The 14336-nt window shown below is 40.0% G+C and overlaps 1 non-coding gene across 1 annotated transcript; it reads right to left on the minus strand.

Moving 5' to 3' along the window:
• Window positions 1–2964: 2964 nt before the first annotated feature.
• Window positions 2965–3071, minus strand: LOC130025606 (U6 spliceosomal RNA). The gene has a single exon (XR_008792741.1). It is a non-coding gene; the product is annotated as a U6 spliceosomal RNA (small nuclear RNA).
• Window positions 3072–14336: the final 11265 nt, after the last annotated feature.

Consider the following 14336-nt stretch of genomic DNA (forward strand, 5'->3'; position numbering starts at 1 on the left):
TGAATTCCAAAACAGCTACATTATAAAAAATTCTGTAAACCACTGTGTTCAAATAAAGGTGATTTCTTTAAAAAAAAAAAAAAAGAAGTTCTGGTTTAGAGCCTTGTTAGTGATTTTGTTATTGTAGAAAAAAATCTGAAAAAAATTGAGTTATGATAGAAATAGGGACCTACATTAAACATACTTCTTCTGCCTGCAACTTACCAAAATGTTTTTTAAAATTTAGAGGGGAGTGGAATGTTTAATAATTAACATATTTAAATATGCTCAGTATTAGGAAACAAAAAAGAAGTGTATGTGTAGTTTATAACTAAGAGAATTTAATATCATTACTAAACCAATAAAATAAGAGTTTGAACATCAGATAAAATAGTTAGAAGAGATGAGAAGGTAGATTACAGGGTTAAGGAATATATTTGGAGTGACTAAAACAATAGTACTGTGGGTAGGACACTTGCCTTGCACATGGTCAACCTGGGTTCAATCCCTGACATCCCATATGGTTCCCTGAGCACAGCCTGATTACAAAGCCAGGAGTAAACCCTGAGCAATGTTGGGTGTAGGCCAAAAACTGAAAACTAAGAAAGATATTTCAGCCAAAGAGGTAAGGCACTTGTCTTGCATGAGACTAAAATAGCCACATCCCTGAATTGAATCCCCAGCACCAATATAGTTCTCTGAGCACAGAGCCAGGAGTAGCTCCTGAGCACTGCTGAAAGTGGTCCAACCAACCCCCCTTCATACAATCTGAACTTTAAAAAATAATTAAGTACTGACAACAACTATCTTCTAATATATGAATTAGTAAGAAATGGAATGAATACAAGTCAAGTTAGAGTCTAACACAGAAGAAAAGTGGATTAGGGGCCAGTGCTCTAGATATGGCTTAGCACTAGAGCACATGGCTCATAAGTATGAAATTTTGGGTTCAATCCCAGGCACCAAAACCAAACAACGAAATAAAATCTAATTAATCTCTACAATGGTAGAGGGGAAGAAAATAGGAAGGTTAAAACAACTGAAGATAATTTAGCCACTTGTAGAGGACAAACGTAATTAAACATAAGACTAATTATTATCATTAAATGAATGATCCTTATAAAGGCAATAGAAAAGTATTAAAAGAAATGTAACCCGGGGCCAGAGAGGATAGAACAGTAAGTAAGGCATTTGTTTGTATGTGGCTGGCTGGCATTCAATGCCCAGCACCACATGTTGTCCTCTATCCTCTGCTATGATTAATACCTAAACACATAGCTTCACCCTCCCCAATAACTCCCCCAAATAAATGTTATTTAAAAAATAAAGAACGCTTGTTATTCCAGAAAAAAAGTCGTATGAAATAGATGACCTGAGAGAAACATGTCAAATTCAGTTGTATTACAAAGATTAAAGAATAATTTTCAGGCATTCACACAGAAAAAGGTCATCTGTAAGAGAGAGAAATCAAATAATTCTATTATTCTTCTATACCAATACCAGAAAATAACAGAGCAATATCTAGAAAGTGAAAATGTGAGACAAGAATACAACACACCAGCTGGAGAGATAGTACAGTGGACAGGGCACTTCCTTTGCATGCAGCAGACCCAGGTTCTGTCTCTGGCACATATTGGGTCTCATGAGTTCTGTCAGGAGTATGCTCTGAGCATAGAGCCAGGAGTAAGCCCTGAGCACTTCCAGGTGTGGCTCCAAAACCAAAATAAATAATACTACTTAGCAAATAATTTGCATTTAAGGGAGTGTATTAACATTCCTACGATAAAGGAATTATAGTACTCAATAGTCCTAGAACACAACTACATTAAACAAAATCCATACATCATGGGGTTTAAAAGAAGGTTAAGTAAAACAGGTTAGTAGTATACCATGAATACATTTAAATTAGCTAAATCACATGATATGGAGAAGTATTTCTCAATCTTTTTTTTATGACTGTGGTCCCCCTTCCTCCTTGTTTCCTTCCTATGATGTCTTCCTCTGTACCCTACTTTGCCCCTACCTCCACCAGGTCCAACAGTTGGCATCTGCCCTTTATTGGATTGAGGAAATTAAATTTTTCGAAAAAAGACACAGCTAACATCATGGTTAGTGGTAAAAATAGAAACAAACAAATAAAACAAAAAAATATTTAAGCCATTACTAAACTTATAAGGAAAGACAGAGAGATAGTACAACAGGTAAATTGTTGCCTTGCATGTTGTGGGTTCAAGGTTGATCGCTGGAACCACATATGGTCTCCTGATGTGTCCCTCCAGGAGTGATTTCTGAGTGCAAAACCAGGAGTAAGGCCTAATCACCACATGGAGTATACCTCCACCAGCATTAAATAAAAGAGAAAGAGAGAGAGAAAGAGAGGGGGAGAGAGAGACACAGAGAGAGAGAGAGAGAGAGAGAGAGAGAGGACAGAGAGAGAGCGAGCGAGCGAGAAGAGAGAGATAAAGCAAAGGTGGTGAAGAGACAGCTCTGTGGGCTGGGCACATGGTTTTCATGCAGGGGACCCAGGTTTGAACCTTGAAAGCACATGGTTCCTGAGGCACCATCAAGAGTGGCTCCTAAATGTAGTGCAGGAGTAGTGCAAGAGTAGTCCCTGAGCACCACTGTGTGTGAGCTCCCACAAAGCACATTCTAAAATAAAATTAAGAAGACAATTCATGTTCAATTTTATTTTAAAAAATAATACTAATAAGGAGCCAGAGAGATAGTACTGGTAGGGTTGTTTGCATTGCACATGGCCTACCCAGGTTCAATCTCTGGCATCCCATATGGTACCTCCAGCACTGCCAGAAATAATTCCTGAATGCAGAGACAGGCACAAAATACAGAATCAGGCACAAAACAAAACAAAACAAACAAAACAGGCACAAAAACAAACAGGCACAGAACAAACAAAAAAAAACAGGCACAAAAACAAACAACAAGAAAACAGTAAGTCCTTAGGAATAGACCTGAATTTCTAATGAGAAGGATATTCTTCTCTACTTCACATATGCACGTCATCCTTGCGCTGGGGCCATGCTAATCTTCTCTGTATCATTCCAATTTTAGTATATGTGCTGCCTGGCAAGCTCCCCGTGGCGTATTCGATATGCCAAAAACAGTAACAAATCTCGCAATGGAGACATTACTGGTGCCCGCTTGAGCAAATTAATGATCAACAGGAGGACAGTGCTACAGTGTTACTTCACATATGAAAGGGCACTTTTGTCAGGGAAATGTTTATGATCTGTTTTTATGTAGAAAGGATGTCAGAGATCCTTCACTCAATTTGATGTTCTTTATCAACCTTGCCTTTAGCTAAAAATAATTAGCAAAAATGTCTTATTTGAGAGTAGGATATTCTGATTTTCTGAGAGACCAAATGACTGAGTTCTTACCTAAATTACAGAATCTTTCAGTATGCTGAAATACTCTTACTTTGGTATTTTAATTCTCAGAGCAAAGTTAGTAGATACCTGACTTATATCCACGTAATGATAAAGTCACATACAGGGACCAGAGGACAGTACAACAGGTAGGGTGCTTGTCTTACATGCAGATAACTTGGGTTCGATCCCTGAAAATCCATATTGTCTCCAACCCTTGCCTGGAATGAACCCTGATCACAGTACTGGATTGATAGTACAGCGAGTAGAGCATTTGCCTTGCATGCAGCTGATCCAGGTTGGGTTCCTGGCATCCCATGTGGTCCTCCGAGCCCCCCTCAGGAGTAATTCCTTTGTGCAGAGTCAGGAGTAACTCCTGAGCATTGCTGGGTGTGACCCAAAAAGCCAATAAAATTAATTAGAAACAAAAAACAAAGCCAGTAGTAAGCCCTGTGCATCACTGGTGCGACCCCCAAAAAACGAAAGTTGCACACAGAAATACTTCTTAGAACACAGCAAGGAAGATCTGCTATGGAAAGTAAACTATTTTTCCCTCCCTAAATGACAAAAACCATTTGTAATATAAAAATTTTCATCATCCAATTATTCTGTAAGATTCAGTTTCTTGTAAGAAAATTCTTACTAAGTGACATCTGCACCTGTATGTGCATTACAGCACTGTTCACAATAGCCACTGTCACTGTCACTGTCCTCCCACTGTCCTCCCATTGTTCATCGATTTGCTTGAGTGGGCCATGTAACGTCTCCATTGTGACAATTGTTACTGTATTTGGCATATCGAATACGTTACAGGTAGCTTGTCAGGTTTTGCTGTGCGGGCGAGATACTCTTGGTAGCTTGCTGAGCTCTCCGAGAGGGGCAGAGGAATCGAACTTGGGTTGGCCGTGTTGGCCACTTGTAAGGCAAACGCCCTACCTGCTGTGCTATCGCTGCATCCCGTTCACAATAGACAGAATCTGGAAACAACCTGAGTGCCCAAGAACAGACGACTGGTTACAGAAACTTTAGTACATCTACACAATGGAATTCTATGCAGCTGTTAGGAAATATAAGTCAGGAAATTTGCTTATAAGTGGATGGTCATGGAGAGTATCATGCTAAGTGAAATGAATCAGAAAGAGAAGGACAGACATAGAATTATTGCACTCTTCTGTGGAATATAAAATAGCATAATATCAGACTGACACCCAAGGACAATAGAGACAGGGCCGGGAATGTTGCTCATGGTTGGTAGCCTGCCTCATGAACTAAGGGAAAAGTCAGCTGGATTGAAGAAGGGGTCACTACATCAAGGAGGGTTGAAGAGATCGTTCAGAATGGGAGATGTGTGCTGAAAGTAGATAAAGGACCAAATATGATAGCCTTTCAGTATCTGTATTGCAAACCATAATGCTCAAAAGTAGAGAGTGAGTCTCAATGCCTCTTTTGCTGATCACAATACCCAAAAGGAGAGAGAAAACAAAAGGAAATGCCCTGCCACAGTGGCAGGGGGTGATGGGGGGAATAGGGGGGGAGGGATATTATCCTTGGTGGTGGAAAATGGGCACTGGTGGGGGGATGGGTATTTGATCATGATATGACCGAAATCCAAGCACAAAAATTTGTAAGTCTACAACTGTACCTCATGGTGTTTCACTAATAAAAATTAAAAAAAAAGAGAGAGAGAACACAGGATTTTATAATCTGGAGACCAAGTGTAACTTGTCATTCTGAGAAAACTATTAAGTACCATTAAGTACCAATTCACTATCAAGTTGATACTTGATCATTTTATGAGGCTATGTGGATACTTTTAAAAGTGGCATGTAAAAAGTCTTAAATAAATGCAACCCCCAAATTAAAAAAAAAACAGTAGAGAGTGAGTATGAAGGAAATTGTCTGCCATAGAGGCAGAGGGAGGGATGGGATGGGGGATGATACTAGGGACATTGGTGGTGAAAAATGTGCACTGGTGGAGAAGTGAGTGTTCAATCATTGTATGACTGAAACTCAAACATGAAAGCTTTATAATTGTATCTCATGGTGATTCCATTAAAAATAAATAAATAAAATTAATAGTAATAATAATAATAAAAGAAAATTCTTATTTTACTTACTGCAGAAAATATATAGTGACATAGACATCCCTCTACAAAGGATGAGGGAAAACCTATGTTTGGTATGTTCTTTTCTAATTTTAATTTAATTTTTATAAGGTTGTTCGCAATAATTCATTAAATTCAATATTCTAATACCAATCCCACCACCATTAGACCTTCCCATCACCATGTCTAGTTGTCTCAACGACCATCCAAGGCTGCCCCAATACCAAGCACTAAATAATTTATTTTGTATTGCTTGTTATTTATAATTCACTAAAAATTATCAAAAATGGTTTCCTTACAAGAAAGTGTGTAAAACTGTTGTATCTCACTCTGTATTCATTAAGCCCTTATATAAGAGATTACTAACATGTTGTTACAGGTTGAGCCTTGTGTGCTAATATTTTTTTAATCAAGATTGGTTGTCTTCAACTTAACATCCCATCCAATGTGTTGTCCTACTCCTGTACATCAGTGGTATAGAGTATGATATGTTGTACAGCCATGAATGCACCCACACACTCCAGGAATTCTAAAATTTTAAATAACATGATACAGCTGGAGTTAAATTTTTAACTGAATGGTGACTTTGGGGTCTGGAGGCATCTCTGCAGCTTGTTGATCTCTTCCAAGATTTATTTGTGAGTCTCTGGATCATGGCCAGTTAGTGAGTTTATATGGTGCTAGAGGCAGTTCATGGGCATGACTACCAGGCTTTTAGAAGAACAGGGGTATGGCAGTAGGTCACCCAGCCCCGACTCTGTGAGAACCCTCGAGATTTGGGTCACAGAATCTGCATACCTGAGTTTTTCAACAGATATATTCATGAATGAAGCTCATCCAACCCTTTAGAGATCCGCCATGAGCATGGATTGGGTTCTGGAGGTTTTCGGCTGCCAGGGCTCTGTTTGGGTGGGTTCGATTCCTCATCCGCCCTTCTCCGGAGTTCCCCAGATATGGGATTCAGCCTGGCATGGGATCTGAAGGCATCTCTGCAGCTTGTTGATGTTTCTGCTTAGTGTGTTCTTTAGTTGGGAGGTTACCAGTCTCAGCGTTGTACATTTGACCTCAGGTGAGGTCTTCATATAATACAAAGAGTTACTCAGTCGGATCATGGTTGGGTCTGGAAATACAATAAATAACTTTATTTCTCCTTGTGGTATTCAATACCTTGCCAAATAAGTCTTAACCACTAAAAGGAGCTTGGTGCAGCTGAGAGAGGGAACATTGTGTCCTTTGGGTTGGCTGTCCAGTCTCTCCACAAACAATGCAACAAAAAGCAGAACAATTTCCTCATTGGATTTCTGCTTTTAATAAATAGAAATATATTTGCCACAATCTGTCCTAGTGGCAAATCAAGTGTCTAAAATTCAAAGCAGCAGAAAGGATTCACTAAACAGTGAGGCAGCTGTTTTCAACAGATTAATTTAAAAAGCCTAGAGACTAGAAAAGATCTTAAAATTTCTTCCCTTCTCACTGCATCTTCAGGAAAACTTTTGAGTTTCTGCTATTTTTCAAAATATTTGTTTAATTATTATTGTCTGAACTGTCTCTGAGCTATAATGGTTCCTACTCTGAGTCCCCCCTCCGCCCCCCCAAAAAATCCTGACTTTTAGAAGAGTTTTCAGATGCACCAAAGAGATAGTACAGCAGTTTGGCACTTGCCTTCTACACAGTCCACCGAGGTTTGATCCCTGGCACCCCATATAGTCTCCCAGGCCCACCAGGAGTAACCCCTGAGCACAGAGCCAGGAGTAAGCCCTGAGTACCACCGAGTGTGGCCTAAAAGCAAAATAAATAAAACAAAATAATAAAAAGGGCTTTAGGAAAACCTTGAGTCATTGGTGGAGGGATGCTGACACCGGTACACTGGTGATGGGATTAGAGTTAGAGCATTGTATGCGTGAAACTCCATTATTAATAGTCTAGAAAATCATAAGGCCTAAATTTAAAAAAATAACACATTTGGATTTGTTAATTTTTCCTCTGCAGGGAGGGAAGGCTTTGGCCTTAGATCTCTATTGACAAGACTATTATTTTATTAAACCTAGGGGTCTCTTCCACGAGTCACTAAATCCCTTGGCTTCCTAATATAGAACATGATAGGCTTCAAACTTCTCTCAAAACATTAATTTAGAACCAGGTCTCCACATCAATATTTTAGAGATTTTTTGTTTTTTTGTTTTGATTTGGTGGTAGGGTAGAACCTGGGTCCTACACATCAAGACATAAACCCACATCAAGTTTTTTAATTTCCCTCTATATTTTATGGGGAATTATTTTTTTAAATATTGGAATATTTAATTAAAAATTAGATTCCCATGAGAGAACAGAGTAGGAAAAAAGTGCCATTTACTAAATATACTCTGTTATAGACACTATAAATAATTCTTTTTACTCAATGCAAACAATAGCTTATTATTGTCATTATTATTACAGATGGGGAAAAAAGTTTAAATTTAAAGAAGTTGAGTACAGCAGGTAGGGTGTTTGCCTTGCACATGGCCGACCTGAGTTCAATCCCAGGCATCCCATATGGTCCCCCAAGCACCACCAGGAGTAATTCCTGAGCGCAGAGCCAGGAGTAACCCCTGAGTATCGCTAGGTGTGACCCAAAATGCAAATAAATAAATCAATAAATAAGTTGAGTAATCTACTGCTTAACATCATCCAGTGACTGAAAAACAGACATATTTCAAACTGACCCATCTAGTTCTTAGCACTATTTACCTCTTGCAAGATTTCACCTATTAATCACATATTGCTTAATTACAATTGCCCTGGGCTGGAGCGATAGCACAACGGGTAGGGCGTTTGCCTTGCAAGTGGTCAACATGACTGACCCAAGTTTGATTCCTCAACCCCTCTCAGAGAGCCTGGCAAGCTACCAAGATTATCTCGCCCACACGGCAAAGCCTGGCAAGCTACTCGTGACGTATTCGATATGCCAAACACAGTAACAACAAAGTCTCACAATGGAGACGTTACTGGTACCCGCTCGAGAAAATTGATGAACAATGGGAGGACAGTGACAGTAACAATTGTCCTTATTTCATACTCATTTATTAAGTCACTGAATATCTGTTAAAGCTTCTTTGTAATTTTGCTATTTCACAGATAGTTGTATATTTCTTTTCTTTTTTTGGTGGATCACATCCATTGGCACTAGAGGCTACTCCTGATATAGTGCTTGAGGGACCATGTTGTACCGAGAACTAAACCTCGGGCTCCGACTGCAAAGCAAGCACTCTAGCCCTTTGATCTATCTCTCCAGCTCACTTTGTATCTTTAATAAATAACACTTTCTTGACTGCTCCTTAACAACTTTTTAAAATATATATATTCAAAGCTTACATGGCTTATTTAATTCAGCTTCTCTAGTACTACCTAGAGAAGACTTTGACTATTCGGCCTCAAAGGGTTTTTTTTCTTTTTTTTGTGTGTGTGTGGGGGGGTATGATTTGGGGACCACATCCAGCAATGCTCAGGGGTTGCTCCTGGCTCTGCACTCAGGTATTATTCCTGGTGGTGCTTGGGAAACTGTATAAGATACCAGAAATTGAATCCAGGTAGGACACTTACAAGGCAAATGCCCTGCCCACTATACTATTGCTCCAACCCCCAACCTCAAAGTTTTCTATCTAGTTGTTCTTGCAAGGTAGCTTAATCAGTTGAGGACTGCTCCTTGATATCCTGTACTGTGGGACAAAGAGGTAAAGAATAGAATATCTTTTATACATTTTCAAAGATCATATTGCCAGGTGGTAAATAACAGAGTCATATCTCAAACTTACATAGTGTAGTATGTGTGAAATGGGCCCTGCATTGTAAGGAATGCCAAAGGACGATATTAGGAGAATAATGCAAAGTTAAGTAAGTGCCAAGAACCAAAAAGAAAATAGGAAGAAGTAGCAATAGTTCTCAAATGTGTGTGTACTTAAAGAGATCCTGATTTGTAAGTCTGGGGTAGAAATAAGGAATTTGCATCATTAATCACTAGAAGTGATTCTGATTAGGGAATCCCTGGGAAGAATGCTAATGAAAACAGATAGTTTCTAGTGATAAATTTCTCATAAAGGAGAAAGATCAGGGAATATCTGAGTTTTAGTTGCTCTATACTTAACCCAATTTGATGTGTGTGGATCTGAACCATATAAATGGACAAAAGTTCAGAGAACAAGTTAAGATAGTAAAACCTTTTGCACAGTATCACTTGATCACTTGACATCCCGTTACTCATCGATTTGCTCGAGCAGGCACCAGTAATGTCTCCATTCATCCCTGTCGCATGCTAATGTAGCCCAATGGTGTCTGCTCATTCTAGGAACGCGAACAGCCTCAAACCAATCATTCAGGTTCTTGACGAAAAAGTTTGACCATCACATAGGTGGGCGGCCACACGATCTTTTGATGTCCCGTGGAATCCAGTTGGTAATGGCTCTAGTCCAGTGGTCGTCTCCAAATCTCATTACGTGTCCAGCCCATCTAATTTTTGACGCCTTGGCAAATGATACAGCATCCCTGATTCTTGACCATCAATGGAGGTAGGATCTCCAGATTCTTTCTCTCATTAGAGTGAAGCGAAGTACTCCAAGCATAGCTCTTTCAGTTCCTCTTTGGGAGACCCAAATAGCGTTCCCATCCTGTTTTCGGAGGGCCCAGGTGACAGAGGCATATGTTAATGCAGGAAGAATGGTGGAATTGAAGAGATGTGCCCGGAGCTGGAGGGTCTTTGTCCTCATAGCTGCTTCTTCAACGCTCTTGAAGGCGTTCCAAGCCGCTCTCTTCCTCCTGCGCAACTCAGGTGCCAGGTCGTTCGTCATGTTGACTTCTCGACCTAGGTACACATAACTGTTGCATTCGGAAATGTTTGACCCATTGAGAGTGAATGGAAAGTCAGGAATGAGACCGTTTCTCATAAATATTGTCTCCGTGAGATCAGCTGTAGTCCGACCATTCCACACTCATGATCGAAGTCCACCAGCATTTGTGCCGCTTGGCTGATGTTTGGTGTTATAGGAACGATGTCATCAGTGAAGCAGAGGAGGTGTAGTTGCCAACCGTCTATCTTCACTCCCATTCCTTCTCATTCCAGTCGTCGCATGACGTTCTTGAGGGTGGCACTGAAGAGTTTTGGTGAAATGGTATCACCCTGCTGAACCCCTCTCTTGACGTCAATGATCACCTCCCTGTAGAATGGTGAGATCCTGGTAGTGAATCTGCAATACAGCTCACGGAGGATACTTCTGTATTGACTTTGAATGCCCTGTTTGGCTAGGGCCTCGATGACAGCTTCAGTCTCAACAGAATCAAAGGCCTTCTTTAAATCAATGAGCATTAGACAGAGTGGCATCTTGAACTCCAGAGAAACCTCAATGAGCTTAGTTATCATGTAGGCAATTGTGCTAAATCCTTTTCGGAGCCCAGCTTGCTTGCATGGTTGTCCTTCATCTAGTGTTCTGCCAATCCTATTCAGGATGACTCAAGTGAACAGCTTGTAGACAACAGACAACAGGCAGATAGGGTGACAGCTGCCAATGTCGTGGATGTCTCCCTTCTTTTACAGTAGTACAGTCCTGCTGGTTTTCCATTGGGATGGAACCTTGTATTCAGACAGGTATCATGTAAAGAGCCGAGCCAGTGTATTGATGAGTACTGACGGCAGGTTCTTCAGGTGTTCAGGTCTGACCTTGTCCGGGCTGGGTGCTGTTCGCTTCTTTACTGATGAAATGGCATGTCAGATTTCAGAAGGGAGAACTTTGGGAACAACATATCCATCCTGTGGAATTTGGTATGTGGGCAGGTGGATGTGGCTATTGAAGAGATCCGAGTAGGAGTCATGGATAATCTCCGTTGCCCTTCTGGAAGATGTGATAGATCCATCAGGATGTGGGAAGGCAGTCATCTTGGTCTTGTAGTTGCCGAAGGACAGGCGGGCGTTGCGAATGCTTTTCCCAGCTTCTGCCTCATCTGCCAGCACTGCTGCTCTTCTCTCTTTGAGGTCTTCCTTGATCACTTCTCTGCACTACTTTGTGAGCTCGAAGTTCGCTTGCTGTTGCCTGAGGCTTGCACTAAGTCACGTTGGTGAATGAACTCGAGAGTTTTTGAAGACAGTCATCTTTTTGTAGCTATCTCTTTCTTGGCATCCCTCGCACAATCATGTAGGTGCTGAACCAGTCGATTGTACTCTTTGTCAATGTTGTCAACAATGGCATCTTCCCATGTTGTCGCAATAGTGCCAAAGAGATCCCAGTTGGTGGTCGTTCTGGGAGTTCTCTTCTTTAGCTTTGCAGCCCTTTCTCTGCGCTCTGTGAACTAAAATTTTGCACAAAGGGGACAGTGGTTCAATCCTGTTTGTAATTTCGGGACAATAGCGACATCGGTCAGGCAAGACCATCGATTGAATATGATGTGGTCAATTTCATTGTGGAACTGTCCACCGAGAGACTCCCATGTCCAACGTTTAGATTCGGCCTTCTGGAATTGTGCGTTACCATGGATCGTCTTGGTCGACATGATGAACTCAGACAGCCTCTCACCCTGTTCGTTCCATTCATGGGTCCTGATGTGGAGTTCTTCGGCTGATCTCTTGGTCCTATCTTGGCATTAAAATCACCAACAATGATCTTGTAGAATGTATGGTCTTCTTTATAGAACTTCTCCAGCTCCATGTAGAACTTCTCAATTTCTCCTTCATCATAATTTGATGTTGGTGCGTAGACAACGAAGATAGAAACTGTGGGCAGTGAGCCACATCTATTCAAGCGTAATCGTCCAATTCGGGTTGTTAGGCATTCAAATGAATCAATGCTCATGGCCAAGTTCATGTTGACAAGGACACCGACAGCACCAATGCCTATTTTGTCACCTGTTCCAAGGAACAGTTCTTCCCCAGTGTCAAAAACGGTGTGATGTGATTGATGCCTTCTCGTCTCGGTCAGAGGAATGGTGTCATACTTGATCTTTCGCGTTTGCACCATCAGGTCCTCAATGGATGCATCCGATGCCAGCGTATGTACAGTATCAAGATTTTCAAAAGGCAGAGCATGTTAGAGAGGGGATCATATATGCTCTTAATGTTACCAGATGATGTAAAAAATGCTATTTTACTTCCCAGTTCTAATTTACTACATAAAATATCACAAAAAATTGTTTAAATTGAACTTTTAGTGGTGACTGTGAAGACACATTTTCAGTGATGACTACCTGAAATTTATATAACGTCATAATGAAACATTACTACAATTTAAAAAAAATTAAAAGTTGTCTATTTTTATTCTTCCTATTCCACCTTTAATCTACTCCAGTCATGTTGCCAGCAACTTTAGCAAAGTTATTGATATTCATGTTTCCAAATTCAAAGATCATTTCTCAATCTTTTCTGATAAGCTCAGTCACACGAAACAGTGTAACCTCAAGTGTTTGACACAGTTGAACATTTCCTCTTTTTTTAATTATTTATTCAGTTGGCTTTCAGGGTATCAGACTCTTTAGATTTTCTTTCATTCAAAGATGTTTCCTTTAGAGGCTCCATTGTTGATTCTCCCTCCTCAGCATCTGTTGAAATCCACCAAGGATTAATGCCCAGGTTTCTCCTCTATCTATCTTTCCTTGCTAGATCTCATCTAGTTTCATCACATTACATGAAATCTGTATGATGGTGAGTCTTAAAATTCTTTTTTTAATGTTTGAAATTTTGTTGAAACATTACCAAAAAATTACAAAGTTTTTGATAATACAGGTGTTTCAATAATTAAAACATTATGGTATTGAGATAAAGATAGACCCATAGACCAACGGAATAGAATTGAATATTCTGGCACAGACCCTCAAATATATGATCACTTATTCACAAAGGAGCAAGAAATATGAAGTGAAGCTAGGAAAGCTTCTTTAACAAGTGGTGCTGGGAAAACTGGACGACTACATGGTAAAAAATGAACTCAAACCTCTATCTAACACCATGCCCAAAATTCAGATCAAATTGGATTATAGACCTCAATATCAGACCTGAATCCATAAGGTACTTGCAAGAAAACATAGTCAAAACCCTCCATGACATTGGAGCTAAAGGCATCTTCAAAGATGAAGCACCACGGACTAAGCAAGTGGAAGCAAAGATAAACAAATGGGGCTACATTAAACTTAGAAGCTTCTGCACATAAAAGTAGTGACCAAAATACAAAAGCAGACCATGGAATGAGAAAAGCTATTCCCCCTAATACCCATCCAATAAGGGTTTGATATCAAATATATACAAGACACTGGTAGAACTTTACAAGAAAAATATATCAAATCCCACAGAAAATTGGGAGAAGAAATGAACAGAAACTTTTTCAAAGAAGAAATTTGAATGGCCAAAAGGCACATGAAAAAATGCTCTTCATCACTAATCATCAGGAAGATGCATATTAAAACCTCAAAGTGGTATCATCTTACACCACAGAAACTGGCACACATCCAAATGAACAAGAACAACCAGTTCTGGAGAGGATACAGGGGGTAAAGGGACCCTCATTCATTGCTGGTGGGATGCCAATTGGTCCAGCCTTTTTGGAAGACAATATGGACATTCTTCATAAAAACTAGAAATTAAGCTCCCATTTGACTCAGCAATACCACTGCTGGGAATATACCTTGGGGACCCAAAAACACATAGCAGAAACACCATCTGTACTTCTGTGTTCATTGCAGCACTACTCACAATGGCAGAATTTGGAAACAACCTAAATGCCGGAGAACAGACGACTGAATAAAGAAACTATGGTACATCTACATGATGGATTAGGAAATTAGGAAATTATGGTACATCTACACAGCGATTAGAAAAAATGAGGTCATGAAATTTGCCTATAATTGGATAGAGCAT

The sequence above is a fragment of the Sorex fumeus genome, unplaced genomic scaffold (genome assembly GCF_029834395.1).
Source record: "Sorex fumeus unplaced genomic scaffold, SorFum_2.1 ptg000030l, whole genome shotgun sequence".
NCBI classification, from domain to species: Eukaryota; Metazoa; Chordata; class Mammalia; order Eulipotyphla; family Soricidae; genus Sorex; species Sorex fumeus.